This window comes from Xyrauchen texanus, chromosome 8 (assembly GCF_025860055.1).
Source record: "Xyrauchen texanus isolate HMW12.3.18 chromosome 8, RBS_HiC_50CHRs, whole genome shotgun sequence".
Lineage (NCBI taxonomy): Eukaryota > Metazoa > Chordata > Actinopteri > Cypriniformes > Catostomidae > Xyrauchen > Xyrauchen texanus.
The window spans coordinates 41,914,635-41,927,919 of NC_068283.1; the positions used below are offsets into that span (position 1 = coordinate 41,914,635).

The window sequence follows — 13,285 nt, forward strand, 5'->3', positions numbered from 1 at the left end:
TGTGTGTGTGTGAGAGAGAGAGAGAGAGAGAGAGAGAGAGAGAGAGAGAGAAAGACGGAGTGTGTGCAATGGCCTGTTGCCACTCCCAAGCAGAGATGCTGTCAGCTTTCTGAAGATCAGCTTTCTCAGTGAAAAAATAGTGTCCAAGCGGGGGTAATTCTCCCTGTTTAGCAGTAGCCGGTGTAATTAATCAGCCTGTTGTGTCTCTCAGATGTGATGAGCCTTAATGCTGAAGTTGTTTGTATAAAGTCGTTTAAAGCTGTTTCCTAGCTTTTGTAGTAATATGAGTGATCACGGTGAGCTGTTGTGTGTAAACAGATTCACTTCACGTCACCAACTGGCTCATATTACACACAAAAATCATCTTTTGTCACCACCTGCTGGCTAACATATGTAATGTAAAAAAAAAAAGACAAACAGAAGCTTTTAACACATCTGCACTGCTCTTACACTTTCACTAAAGTATTTTTTTTTCACTTTACACACAGTGACTAACTGTTGTATATAATATAACATAATATAGAGAGTACTGTATATTGTGTTGAACTATGCTTAAATCAATGTTATTATCCCATCACAGAATTATAGGATTTATTATCGTATGCAATTTTTTATAGTCAAACATTTTTATAGTTTGTGTGGCATGAGAAATAACAGCAAAGATAAAAACAATAAAAAATATAGCTGCAAGCAGCAATGTGATTCCTCCTCAAAATGGCAAATCATTTAAAATTGATCAGTAGAGGGTTGGGGTTAAACCCTCCCAATGGAAGAATCCAAAAAACACGTCTTTCTGTCTGAATCCTAATTGAAACATTTTCACTGTACAGGAAAATCCATCATGCCGGACCTTATGGATCCTTGAGGATTTTTTGTTCCCAATTAGAAATGAGGTATGTACATTAAGTTTCAGAAGAATTGAATAAATGGGATTGAAATACCATCACTTTGAATATAGGACATTTGGGCATGGCTTGTAGCGCCCCCTAAGGGAGAATGTGGGCCATTCTTGGTGTGGGGTGTCCTGTTGGCCTGTAGTATCAATGTACAAAATTAGAACATTTTTTACCCACAAATTGGACATTTGGGCATGGCCTGTAGCGCCCCCTAAAGGCAAATGTGGGCCATTCTTTGCACAGTACTGTGAGTGACTTCATCTTGAAGAATGTTAGGTTTGAAAAACCATCAGTCAAAATGACATTTGATTTACTGACACATATATATTGAGGCAGTGTGGACATTTACATAAATACGCCCCTTTCAGCCATTTTATTCATCAAGTAACATATTGAAAGACATCAGTTATACACATGTGTACCAAATTTCAAGTCAATTGGAGCTACGGTTTAGGATTTGTTCCTAATGAGAAATGAGGCATGTACACCAAGTTTCAGAAGAATTGGACAAATGGGGTGAAAATAACATTGAAAATGGGACATTTGGGCATGGTCTGTAGCGCCCGCTAAAGGTGAATGTGGGCCATTCTTGGTTTGTGGGTTCCTGTTGGCCTGTAGTATCAATGTACCAAATTAGAACATTTTTGACCAGAAAATGGGAATTTGGGCGTGGCCTGTAACAGACCCTAAGGGCGATTGTGGGCCATTCTTTGTGCAGTACTTCAGAGTGATGTCATCTTGAAGCATGTTAGGTTTGAAAACCATCAGTCACAATTACATTTGATAAAATGTGGACATTTACATAAACACGCCCCTTTCAGCCATTTGGTATCATATTCATTTTTGCTAAGTAACGTTTTCAAAGACTTCAATTCTTCACATGTGTACCAAATTTCAAGTCAATTGGAGCCACGGTTGAAGAAGAAGATTTTTGTAGGTTTTCCCAAATTTTCACTATACAGGGAAATCCATCATGGCGGAAGTTATGGGTCCTTGAGGCTTTTTTGTTTAAGAAGAACTGGACAAATTGGGTGGAAATGCCATCCCTTTGAAAATAATATTTTTGGGCGTGGCCTGTAGCGCCACCTATGGGCGAATGTGGGCCATTCTTGGTGTGGGGGTACCCGTTGGCATGGAGTAAATATACATTCTATTCTATTCTGTTCTATTAAAAAACCCTATTATTATCTTAATTGTAGACATCACAGAAAAGTCCAGGATGTCCTCTTTAAGATACACTCGGACTTTAAATAGTAGCATGTATGATCCCAGAGAAGTTAATTAAACCAATGGCCACTATAGGACAAAAATGAATGGCTCTTAGGCTCGCTAAGAGGGTCTCCGAAAGGTAATGTTTCTTGATACTTTGGCAATGTTAAGCTTTATTACCAAGCCTATAAAAAACCTTGAGCGAGCTGACGGGAGAGAGGGAGGGGAGTTTGTTTGGATGTGAGCCCAGCTCGGCCTTCCTCATCGCTGGATGGGGCGGAGCAGCACACATGCGCTTAGCTGGCAGATCCCCTGCGCCCGCGCTCGCTGCGCCCGAGGAGAGGAGAGGGAGACACGGACAGGCTTGCGTCCAGGGTGCTGCTGGAGACCCACCTCACCACTCACTGTCTCCACGGACAATATTCAGGCCCCTGGACAGGAAACGACTTTTAAAATATACCGAACCCGACACGGAGACACGATCCGGACACGAAGCTGAAAAGCGGGACGTCTCCTCTCCATCGGCTTTGCGCACGACCACCCATTAAACCCCTCTCTGGACCAGCGTCGCGAGCAAGCGATGCACATTGATGTCAAGACAACGATCACTATAATCCACTACGACATATTGTTATTTTTTTTATATTTTTTTATGAGCATAGTTTTTAATCTTTCATTCCAGCATCGATAATAACATTACGGACACTGTACTTGGTGTTGACGCTCATTTAACGGGTTTCTGACTCATTGCAATATTCTCATGGTCTAAAACTAACATAAACTATCGATCTGTCGAATTCACTCTCATTTTGTATTTTTGTATTTTTTTGTTTTTAGTTACACTGTCACATGTATACCGACAACGGGTCTGCTTGCTTACAGACTGCATTAGATTATTCAGCCACTGGTGACAGTGTCTTATAGCTCTTTCTCCATTTATATAACCTGGAAGGACTTCCTTAAAACTGACTCTATATTTTGCAATTAAAAGGAATTGGATCAATCATTGTCCCTGGAAAGTTAAAGGTGGAGACCAGTGCCTCATAACACATCCACGAGGTTTTTCTGAAGGTAAGCCAGTCTAATGAACTCAAATGGCACAGCAAGCTTGCATCATTGCTCTTGGGTGCATATACATGCCAGATTTTGGGGGATATGTGTCAATGCAAACTTGCATTTTTAGTGTTTGTCCTTTGAGCACAGTCAGTTCGGGTTGCGTAAAAACCCTGACCTATTTTCCAAGAGTGTGCTGCCAGTTTATGCCCAGTTTCAGCCTTGTTTTTGTTATTTTTGAGGAGTTGGCACCTATAGTAAGTACAGAAGTTGAGAAACTGTGTTTCCACCAATTTCCACCAATGTTGTAACTGTCTGAAAGCATGTAGGAGATCTCAAAGTAACAGATTGCACTGAGAAAATCTAGTAAATTCCTTGTATGTGGAAACATACTTGGCAATTAAGCTCATTCTGATTCTGATTTACAAAATGTAACTTTTTATAGACTATAGATTTAGTCACTAGATTTAGTGCTTCATATATATATATATATATATATATATATATATATATATATATATATGAAGCATTTATATTAATTGAAAAAATGTGGAATAATAATAAAAAAAACTATTGCCGTTGATTTTCGTCGATAACGATAGTTCTAGCACATTTAAGATGACATTTATTTGATGAATATAAAACAGAATAGTAATGTCTCTCTTTGGCGTAAGCCCCGTCTGGCGCTCCGAAGAAGTTGTACTCGGAACCGTCATATCCTGCCGGAGATAGGAGGCAGGGGCGAGGAGTATTCCCCCGTGCAGTACGGGACTAAACCTGTGCTGGTGGGGTGGTGGAGGTTGCAGTGTTAGCACACTGAAACAGCAATGTGATTTATTGTGAGCAGACTTATAAAGCAATGGCTTACATGTGATTGGCTGGGAATTACCCAGCTAATGGTGTGATGATGTACAGCTGCTTGTCTTCCTGCTAGAACTACGCTGCGCTTACATTTCCAGAAAGCAACTATCGACACGATTAATTGGAAAAAACAATGTATAAGCCTACCTGTACCATAAAAGTTGTCCATATGACTTGTGCGCTACATTCAAGTCTTTTGAAGCCATATAGCTTTGTGCAGGTCGATCATTATTCATTTGCCTTGAAAATCTTGACAGTCTCAGTCACCATTCACTTTCATTGAATGGAAAAGAGCAGCTTGTACATTCTGCTATAAACAACTCCCTTTATGTTCCATGGAAGAAAGTCATTTTGAAAGAACAAGAGGGTGAGTCAGTGGCATCATCCAATTAGGCAATTCCAGTGTCCCCATGCTTAATTGTGAGCACATTGAGATGTGGTTTGGAACAGAGCCTGTCCTTATTGGCTAGTACACATGGGGCCATTGATAAAGAAGATGCCTGCCAGGACATAGTTAATCAACTGAGAGAAGTGGCAGCTTGCAGATGGGGACAAAAACGCTGCAGAATATTGAATATATTATTAATATATAATAATATATTTCATTAGTTTTCTCTCCCCTGTAAGAGATTTGAGTTGCCTGTGTGTTTTCTGTTGTTTAAATTAAAATATTTACTTAAACCCATTCCTGCGCTTGGGTCCTTCTTCCTGCTAAGCAAACTGTGACAGAACGATTCGACCACAAATGGACCCAGCAGGAATTCGTTTTTGCTTTTAATTCTGATTCTCCGGTTCGCCAAAGTGCTGCCAAAGCCGAAAAGCTCTTTGTGACCTCTCCCTCCCTTGCTTTGACAGACTACCTGTTTTTATGTAATCATTAGAGTGAATTTCTCCAAACCTGTAACGAACATGCTTAATTGACATCCAAATCTAAATCTTTTGCATTGTGATATTTATTATAAATGCATTTGAACACATTAAGATCTCACTAAAAATGTGATTCTCAAACAGTTGTCCATGATGGATTCCAAACTCGCATTGATTGGCTGATTTAAAAAAACTAATAGTGCTAAATAAATTATTATAATTGACAAAATGCAACATAGAATTCAATTAATCAAATAATCAGTCATAACGATGAATAAACCGATTGTGGTGACATTCATTTTAAGATAAAAGTGTGTTGTCTCACTTCAATAACATTCTCACAGTTATGTGTCTGGCTCATTTGGGTTCAATAGCTAAAACTAACAATCTAGATCATTTTCAAAGAAATAAGAACAAAACAGCTGTTTTAAAATGATAGATTGTGATTCAAGACAGGATCAGTGAAAAACACATTGAATTAGATTGTACAATAGGGCTGGGGATTGATACAGATTTCCCGATTTGATTAGATTCTGATTTCCGAGTCATTTGGGTATATTTCAGTTATAATGTCTTTTTGTATTATCGCAAATTATGATTTGGTACATATTGAAAAACTATGCAGTTCAATTGCTATTTATTTAACAGATATAATACACAACACAACCAAAACTGAAGTAAACTTTAAAGTAAAAGATTGATCGTGTGATACCTGACAGCCCTCTCCTTTCTGTTGTCTGTGAATGTGTTTGTTTTGTCTTGCGTTTGAGCGCATGGCTCTGTTGTGTTTTCTCTCTGCCATGTGCTCTCCTTACCCTGCCTTCTTGCCACGCCTCCTTGTTTAGTACTCATCTTGTTGATTGTCTGCACCTGTTTCAAATGAGCCATTATGCACAAACATAATAGAAACAAAATAAGTGTAAGTCTATAGATGGTTCAGGAAAAAAGCCAACCTAGTCTCCTAGAATTAATTTGAATACAGTATAACTACATTTTGCAAACTTTTACGTGCCGTGTTCTATGTTTCTCTACAGTTTTCTGGTAAAAAAAAAGAACACAAGGCGCTTCAACAACTGTGCATTTTGTTGACTTTCACCCAAATCATGAGAACAATGGCTTTCGAGAGCAATCGATTAGGTTTAGGTTTAGGTGTTGGTTTATGGTAAGGATGTTTATCTCTCATTTGCTTTTGGACACTATCGGTTAGGTTTAGGTGTTGGTTTATGGTAAGGATGTTTACCTCTCATTTGCTTTTGGACACTATCGGTTAGGTTTAGGTGTTGGTTTATGGTAAGGATGTTTACCTCTCATTTGCTTTTAGGACACTATCGGTTAGGTTTAGGTGTTGGTTTATAGTAAGGGTGGTTACCTCTCATTTACTTTAGGACACAATCGGTTAGGTTTAGGCGTTGGTTTGTGGTAAGGATGGTTACCTCTCATTTGCTTTAGGACACAATCGGTTAGGTTTAGGTGTTGGTTTATGGTAAGGATGTTTACCTCTCATTTGCTTTAGGACACTATCGGTTAGGTTTAGGTGTTGGTTTATGGTAAGGATGGTTACCTCTCATTTGCTTTAGGACACAATCGGTTAGGTTTAGGCGTTGGTTTATGGTAAGGATGGTTACCTCTCATTTGCTTTAGGACACTATCGGTTAGGTTTAGGTGTTGGTTTATGGTAAGGATGGTTACCTCTCATTTGCTTTAGGACACAATCGGTTAGGTTTAGGTGTTGGTTTATGGTAAGGATGTTTACCTCTCATTTGCTTTAGGACACTATCGGATAGGTTTAGGTGTTGGTTTATGGTAAGGATGGTTACCTCTCATTTGCTTTAGGACACTATCGGTTAGGTTTAGGCGTTGGTTTATGGTAAGGATGGTTACCTCTCATTTGCATTAGGACACAATCGGTTAGGTTTAGGTGTTGGTTTATGGTAAGGATGGTTACCTCTCATTTGCTTTTAGGACACTATCGGATAGGTTTAGGTGTTGGTTTATGGTAAGGGTGGTTACCTCTCATTTGCTTTAGGACACTATCGGTTAGGTTTAGGCGTTGGTTTATGGTAAGGATGGTTACCTCTCATTTGCTTTAGGACACAATCGGTTAGGTTTAGGTGTTGGTTTATGGTAAGGATGTTTACCTCTCATTTGCTTTAGGAAAATATTGGTTAGGTTTAGGTGTTGGTTTAGGGTAAGGATGGTTACCTCTAATTTTCTTTAGGACACTATTGGTTAGGTTTAGGTGTTGGTTTAGGGTAAGGATGGTTACCTCTCATTTGCTTTTAGGACACTATCAGTTAGGTTTAGGTGTTGGTTTAGGGTAAGGATGGTTACCTCTCATTTGTTTTAGGACACTATCGGTTAGGTTTAGGTGTTGGTTTAGGGTAAGGATGGTTACCTCTCATTTGCTTTAGGACACTATCGGTTAGGTTTAGGTGTTGGTTTATGGTAAGGATGTTTACCTCTCATTTGCTTTTAGGACTCTATCGGTTAGGTTTAGGTGTTGGTTTATGGTAAATATGTTTACCTCTCATTTGCTTTTAGGACACAATCGATTAGGTTTAGGTGTTGGTTTATGGTAAGGATGGTTACCTCTCATTTGCTTTAGGACACTATCGGTTAGGTTTAGGTGTTGGTTTAGGATAAGGATGTTTACCTCACATTTGCTTTAGGACACTATCGGTTAGGTTTATGTGTTGGTTTATGGTAAGGATGGTTACCTCTCATTTGCTTTAGGACACTATCGGTTAGGTTTAGGTGTTGGTTTATGGTAAGGATGGTTACCTCTCATTTGCTTTTAGGACACTATCGGTTAGGTTTAGGTGTTGGTTTATGGTAAGGATGGTTACCTCTCATTTGCTTTAGGACACTATCGGTTAGGTTTAGGCGTTGGTTTATGGTAAGGATGTTTACCTCTCATTTGCTTTTAGGACACAATCGATTAGGTTTAGGTGTTGGTTTAGGCGTTGGTTTATGGTAAGGATGTTTACCTCTCATTTGCTTTTAGGACACAATCGATTAGGTTTAGGTGTTGGTTTATGGTAAGGATGTTTACCTCTCATTTGCTTTAGGACACTATCGGTTAGGTTTAGGCGTTGGTTTATGGTAAGGATGTTTACCTCTCATTTTTTTAGGACTCTATCGGTTAGGTTTAGGTGTTGGTTTATGGTAAGGATGTTTACCTCTCATTTGCTTTTAGGACACTATCAGTTAGGTTTAGGTGTTGGTTTATGGTAAGGATGTTTACCTCTCATTTGCTTTTAGGACACTATCAGTTAGGTTTAGGTGTTGGTTTATGGTAAGGGTGGTTACCTCTCATTTGCTTTTAGGACACTATCAGTTAGGTTTAGGTGTTGGTTTAGGGTAAGGATGGTTACCTCTCATTTGTTTTAGGACACTATCGGTTAGGTTTAGGTGTTGGTTTAGGGTAAGGATGTTTACCTCTCATTTGTTTTAGGACACTATCGGTTAGGTTTAGGTGTTGGTTTAGGGTAAGGATGTTTACCTCTCATTTGCTTTTAGGACACAATCGATTAGGTTTAGGTGTTGGTTTATGGTAAGGATGGTTACCTCTCATTTGCTTTAGGACACTATCGGTTAGGTTTAGGTGTTGGTTTATGGTAAGGATGGTTACCTCTCATTTGCTTTAGGACACTATCGGTTAGGTTTAGGTGTTGGTTTATGGTAAGGATGGTTACCTCTCATTTGCTTTTAGGACACAATCGGTTAGGTTTAGGCGTTGGTTTATGGTAAGGATGTTTACCTCTCATTTGCTTTTAGGACACAATCGGTTAGGTTTAGGTGTTGGTTTATGGTAAGGATGGTTACCTCTCATTTGCTTTTAGGACACTATCGGTTAGGTTTAGGCGTTGGTTTAGGGTAAGGATGTTTACCTCTCATTTGCTTTTAGGACACAATCCATTAGGTTTAGGTGTTGGTTTATGGTAAGGATGGTTACCTCTCATTTGCTTTAGGACACTATCGGTTAGGTTTAGGTGTTGGTTTATGGTAAGGATGGTTACCTCTCATTTGCTTTAGGACACTATCGGTTAGGTTTAGGTGTTGGTTTATGGTAAGGATGGTTACCTCTCATTTGCTTTAGGACACCATCGGTTAGGTTTAGGCATTGGTTTATGGTAAGGATGTTTACCTCTCATTTGCTTTAGGACACAATCGGATAGGTTTAGGTGTTGGTTTATGGTAAGGATGGTTACCTCTCATTTGCTTTTAGGACACAATCGGTTAGGTTTAGGCGTTGGTTTATGGTAAGGATGGTTACCTCTCATTTGCTTTTAGGACACAGTCGGTTAGGTTTAGGTGTTGGTTTATGGTAAGGATGGTTACCTCTCATTTGCTTTAGGACACTATCGGTTAGGTTTAGGTGTTGGTTTATGGTAAGGATGGTTACCTCTCATTTGCTTTTAGGACACAATCGGTTAGGTTTAGGCGTTGGTTTATGGTAAGGATGGTTACCTCTCATTTGCTTTTAGGACACAATCGGTTAGGTTTAGGCGTTGGTTTATGGTAAGGATAGTTACCTCTCATTTGCTTTTAGGACACAATCGGTTAGGTTTAGGCGTTGGTTTATGGTAAGGATGGTTACCTCTCATTTGCTTTTAGGACACAATCGGTTAGGTTTAGGTGTTGGTTTATGGTAAGGATGATTACCTCTCATTTGCTTTTAGGACACAATCGGTTAGGTTTAGGTGTTGGTTTATGGTATGGATGTTTACCTCTCATTTGCTTTTAGGACACAATCGGTTAGGTTTAGGTGTTGGTTTATGGTAAGGATGGTTACCTCTCATTTGCTTTAGAACACTATCAGTTAGGTTTAGGTGTTGGTTTATGGTAAGGATGGTTACCTCTCATTTGCTTTTAGGACACAATCGGTTAGGTTTAGGCGTTGGTTTATGATAAACTAATACTGATTTTGAATGATGAGGGTGAGTAAATGATGGCGTAAAGATCATTTTTTATTAAAGATTATCAGTATCATTAATCTGGTGTTAATTATTGTCTAGAGGTTCTGACGGTGACCGAAATAGTGCATAGACAGCACTGTCACGTGATACGTGTTACATTTTTCAGCATTGGCTAGGATGCGACAATCAACAGTCATTTATTATTACTGGATGAGGATTTTAAAAGTCTTGTTCAGAGACTGCTGAAGCTGATTTCCATTCATAGCTATGAATCCTTGCAATTATCAATTTTTATAAAAAAAATAACTATTCTAGAGTAAAATTGTCTCCAATGAGATATAAAACTTTCTGGTAGTTAAATGCGGATGAATGGAGAATTCAGTTTTCTGATCTGCCTGGAGTGAAGTGTAACCATTCAGTTTGCATTGTATTTTAAATTAAAAAAAAAAAATTGTCAAATGAAGATGAATGTAAATGTACTTGAATCTTTTAAAAGCATTTTTTCAGTAAACAATAAATAATTTAGTTTTTCTTCAAAGGGGGGCGTGACCCAAACAAATTGAGAACCACTGATAAGTGGTTAGGGTAAAAATGTTTACCTCTCATTTGCTTCAGGACACTATCGGTTAGGTTTAGGTGAAAGTTTTAGGTTACGGAAGTACACTTTTCTCATTAATAATGCCATTTAACATTCACCTTAAAAACCGCGTCTGATTACTACACCATTTCTCCACTTTTGGCACCCCCCGCTGGACATTTTACTGGGAAATGGCAGCAAAATATGTAATGAAGCACGTAATTTAGTGCTGCCATGGTCACGTAATGTTCATGAGACAGGGCTGAAAATATCGCAAATGTGCAAATATAGTCTGCCAACTGAAAACATTTAAGAATCCCTGCACTAAAGTGACCCAAACTGGCCAGATGTCCTTTGTACGCCCTGCCTGGCCAAATCCAGACCCGTGGAGTGGATAATGTCCATCTTATGTGTGTGTGTATGTGCACAGCTTTGTGCCTCATGCTGCTGTACAAACATTGCATATTATTGCCGTGAGTCCTCGCTTCATCGAATGTGCTCTTCCAGCTGTGCATGCTGGCTTTGACTTGTGTTTTCATGGTGCGTACCGACAGCTCTGCAATAGGACTCTGTGTTTCACAATGTGCTTTAAAACTCCATGAAATCAATATCTGAGTCTTGTGGCTTTTAGTTCTTGCTTGTTAGCTTTGATGCACTTCTAAAAGTTGACAAAAGGATCTTTTAGCAGATAGAGACACATTTAAAATTCACAGGATTTGTTTTTGAGAAAATACTGACAAAAAATAGGCCTATTGATGACTCATGTTGCACTACACAGAATTTGGTCCAATCAAATGCACTCTAGAATGAGAATGTCCCGCCTCTAATACTGTATGTACGCAGCAGACAAAGTAACAAATCGTGATACATGGGTGTGAAGAATCGTGAAAAGCCTATTGGCTTTTTTGGTTGTTTTTTTAAAGGAAGTTGCCTTCGATATGTCCTACCTAAACATCCTGTATCAATCGGAAATGCGTCAGCTCAGGACAGAAAACTGCACTCGTCGTGCCTATAAAGAAATATTGAAAAGAAAACCCTCTCACTACATTTGCGAATACTGGCTCATGTACATTTCTTATAATGTGAAACTGCTGCACTTCTAGAAGTTTTTGAAATCTGATCTCAGCACACTGAGATTTTGGCGTACTTCTGAGGGGTCTGGCGACTGAATATGCTGCTTGTTCCTCTCTATGCTCAGAATCAGAAGCCAAATGTGACCCACCCTGAAGAGCTTCTGTGAATCATTACACTCTCTAATGCTCAGTCACTAAAAAGGGGCCCCAATCTGGACTGAACTGACATGTGGGGCCAAACGGAGAGAAGAAATAAAGGGACTGAGGCCCATGACACTTCCTTATCAAGAGTGCAACAATCTAGTAGTACTAAGTAGTTTGCTGTGTGTGGTGTTTAGAAGACGTTAAGTATTTTAAAGTTATTACAACCCTTGCAAACATGCCTCATAATTGGCTAAATGTACAATCTCAGTAGAGCTCTGCAATAGAAGAGAATTGAGTGTATGAGAAGATCTCTGTGATGGGAATTTGATGTGTCTGAAAGTCCAGTTTAGCTGAGATTTCTGCCTTTAGGATAACTGACGGCCAGCTTAGGAATACATGTTGAACATTTGCTAAAATGTGGAGGGGAGTTTGGGGAGGTCAGTTTGGCTGATAATTTAACAGTCTAAAAATGTAAATACCTTACTGAAATGATTATGATCGCAGCGTTTGAGAATCTGGTAAGAATTCGACTACCGGAACAGCTGACAAAGTGAGGATGAAGAATAGTAGAGGTAAAACTGTGGTGTACAAACAGTAACGCAATGTGAAAGAACGAAATCTGTGTTAGTGCTGCTTTAAGTGCGAAACATATTCTATGCAAGTACGTGAACGCAGGCGCTTGCCACAAGGGGCGCTATTGCTATTACAGTAGTTGACATTGAAAAATCAATGTTGAAACTGGTATTAGAGCAAACTGTTCACTTCTACATTGAGTTTTCTCTTTCAACTCAACTGCTGTCATGGCGAAGCTGGTGAAGTTTGAAGAGAACATACAGTACTGTGCACAAGTTTTTGGCATTTGTGGAAAATGTCTTCAATACTAATGCCATATATAGTTTTCATTTATCAATTAATGTCATACAAAGTCCAGTAAACATCAACAAAGTTAAATCAGTATTCGGTGTGACCACCTTTGCCTTTAAAACAACACCAATTCTCCAAGATTGGTTGAATCTAGATACACCTGGACTTTCTTGGTTGTTGGCAGATAGGATGATCCACCTTCTTGGAGATACTCCACAGTTCTTCTGTCTATTTCGGTTGTCTCAATTGCTTTTATTTCTATATGTAATCTCAGACTGACTCGATGTTCAGTGGGGGTCTCTGTGGGGAACATGACATCTGTTGCAGGGCTCCCTGTTCTTCTATTCTAATCTTTTCTATATGCAAAAGTAATATTTGGGAGTCTAACATTTATATTTCCTATTGACACACAAACGTCCATCTTAAGACAAATGCTTTTGTGAAACATCTTATGTGCCTAAGACGTTTGCCCAGTACTGTATATTTATCGCAACTTACCTGAATTACACATCCAGTTTTACGGCACAAATCTTGAAGGTAACTCTGTCGCCCCTTGAGTTCTGAGGATGGTTACTGCACAGTAATGCAAGAGTGAACGTTATGTAAGTTCGACTGGACTGCACATTGGTAAAGCACTGGACAAGCATTCACATCTGCATACACATGCTGGCATAGAGTATGTTTCTGGCCTATGAAATATTATTTTTTATTTTTTTAGGGCTGTTGATTAAACGTGGTAATTTAATGTGATTAATTATAAAAAAAAAATAATGCTTTAAAAGTATTAATGCAATTAATCATGTCCCCATAAATTAATAAGGA

General features: G+C 38.9%; 1 protein-coding gene across 2 annotated transcripts in view; it reads left to right on the forward strand.

The window, feature by feature from the left end:
• The first annotated feature begins 2,396 nt into the window (after positions 1-2,396).
• Positions 2,397-13,285, forward strand: part of glis2b (GLIS family zinc finger 2b) — a 57,077-nt gene continuing 46,188 nt past the window's right edge. For both annotated transcript variants that reach the window (XM_052131354.1, XM_052131355.1), the window contains exon 1: positions 2,397-3,176. The gene's annotated coding sequence lies outside the window, so the exon portion shown is untranslated. The remainder of the gene's footprint in view (positions 3,177-13,285) is intronic.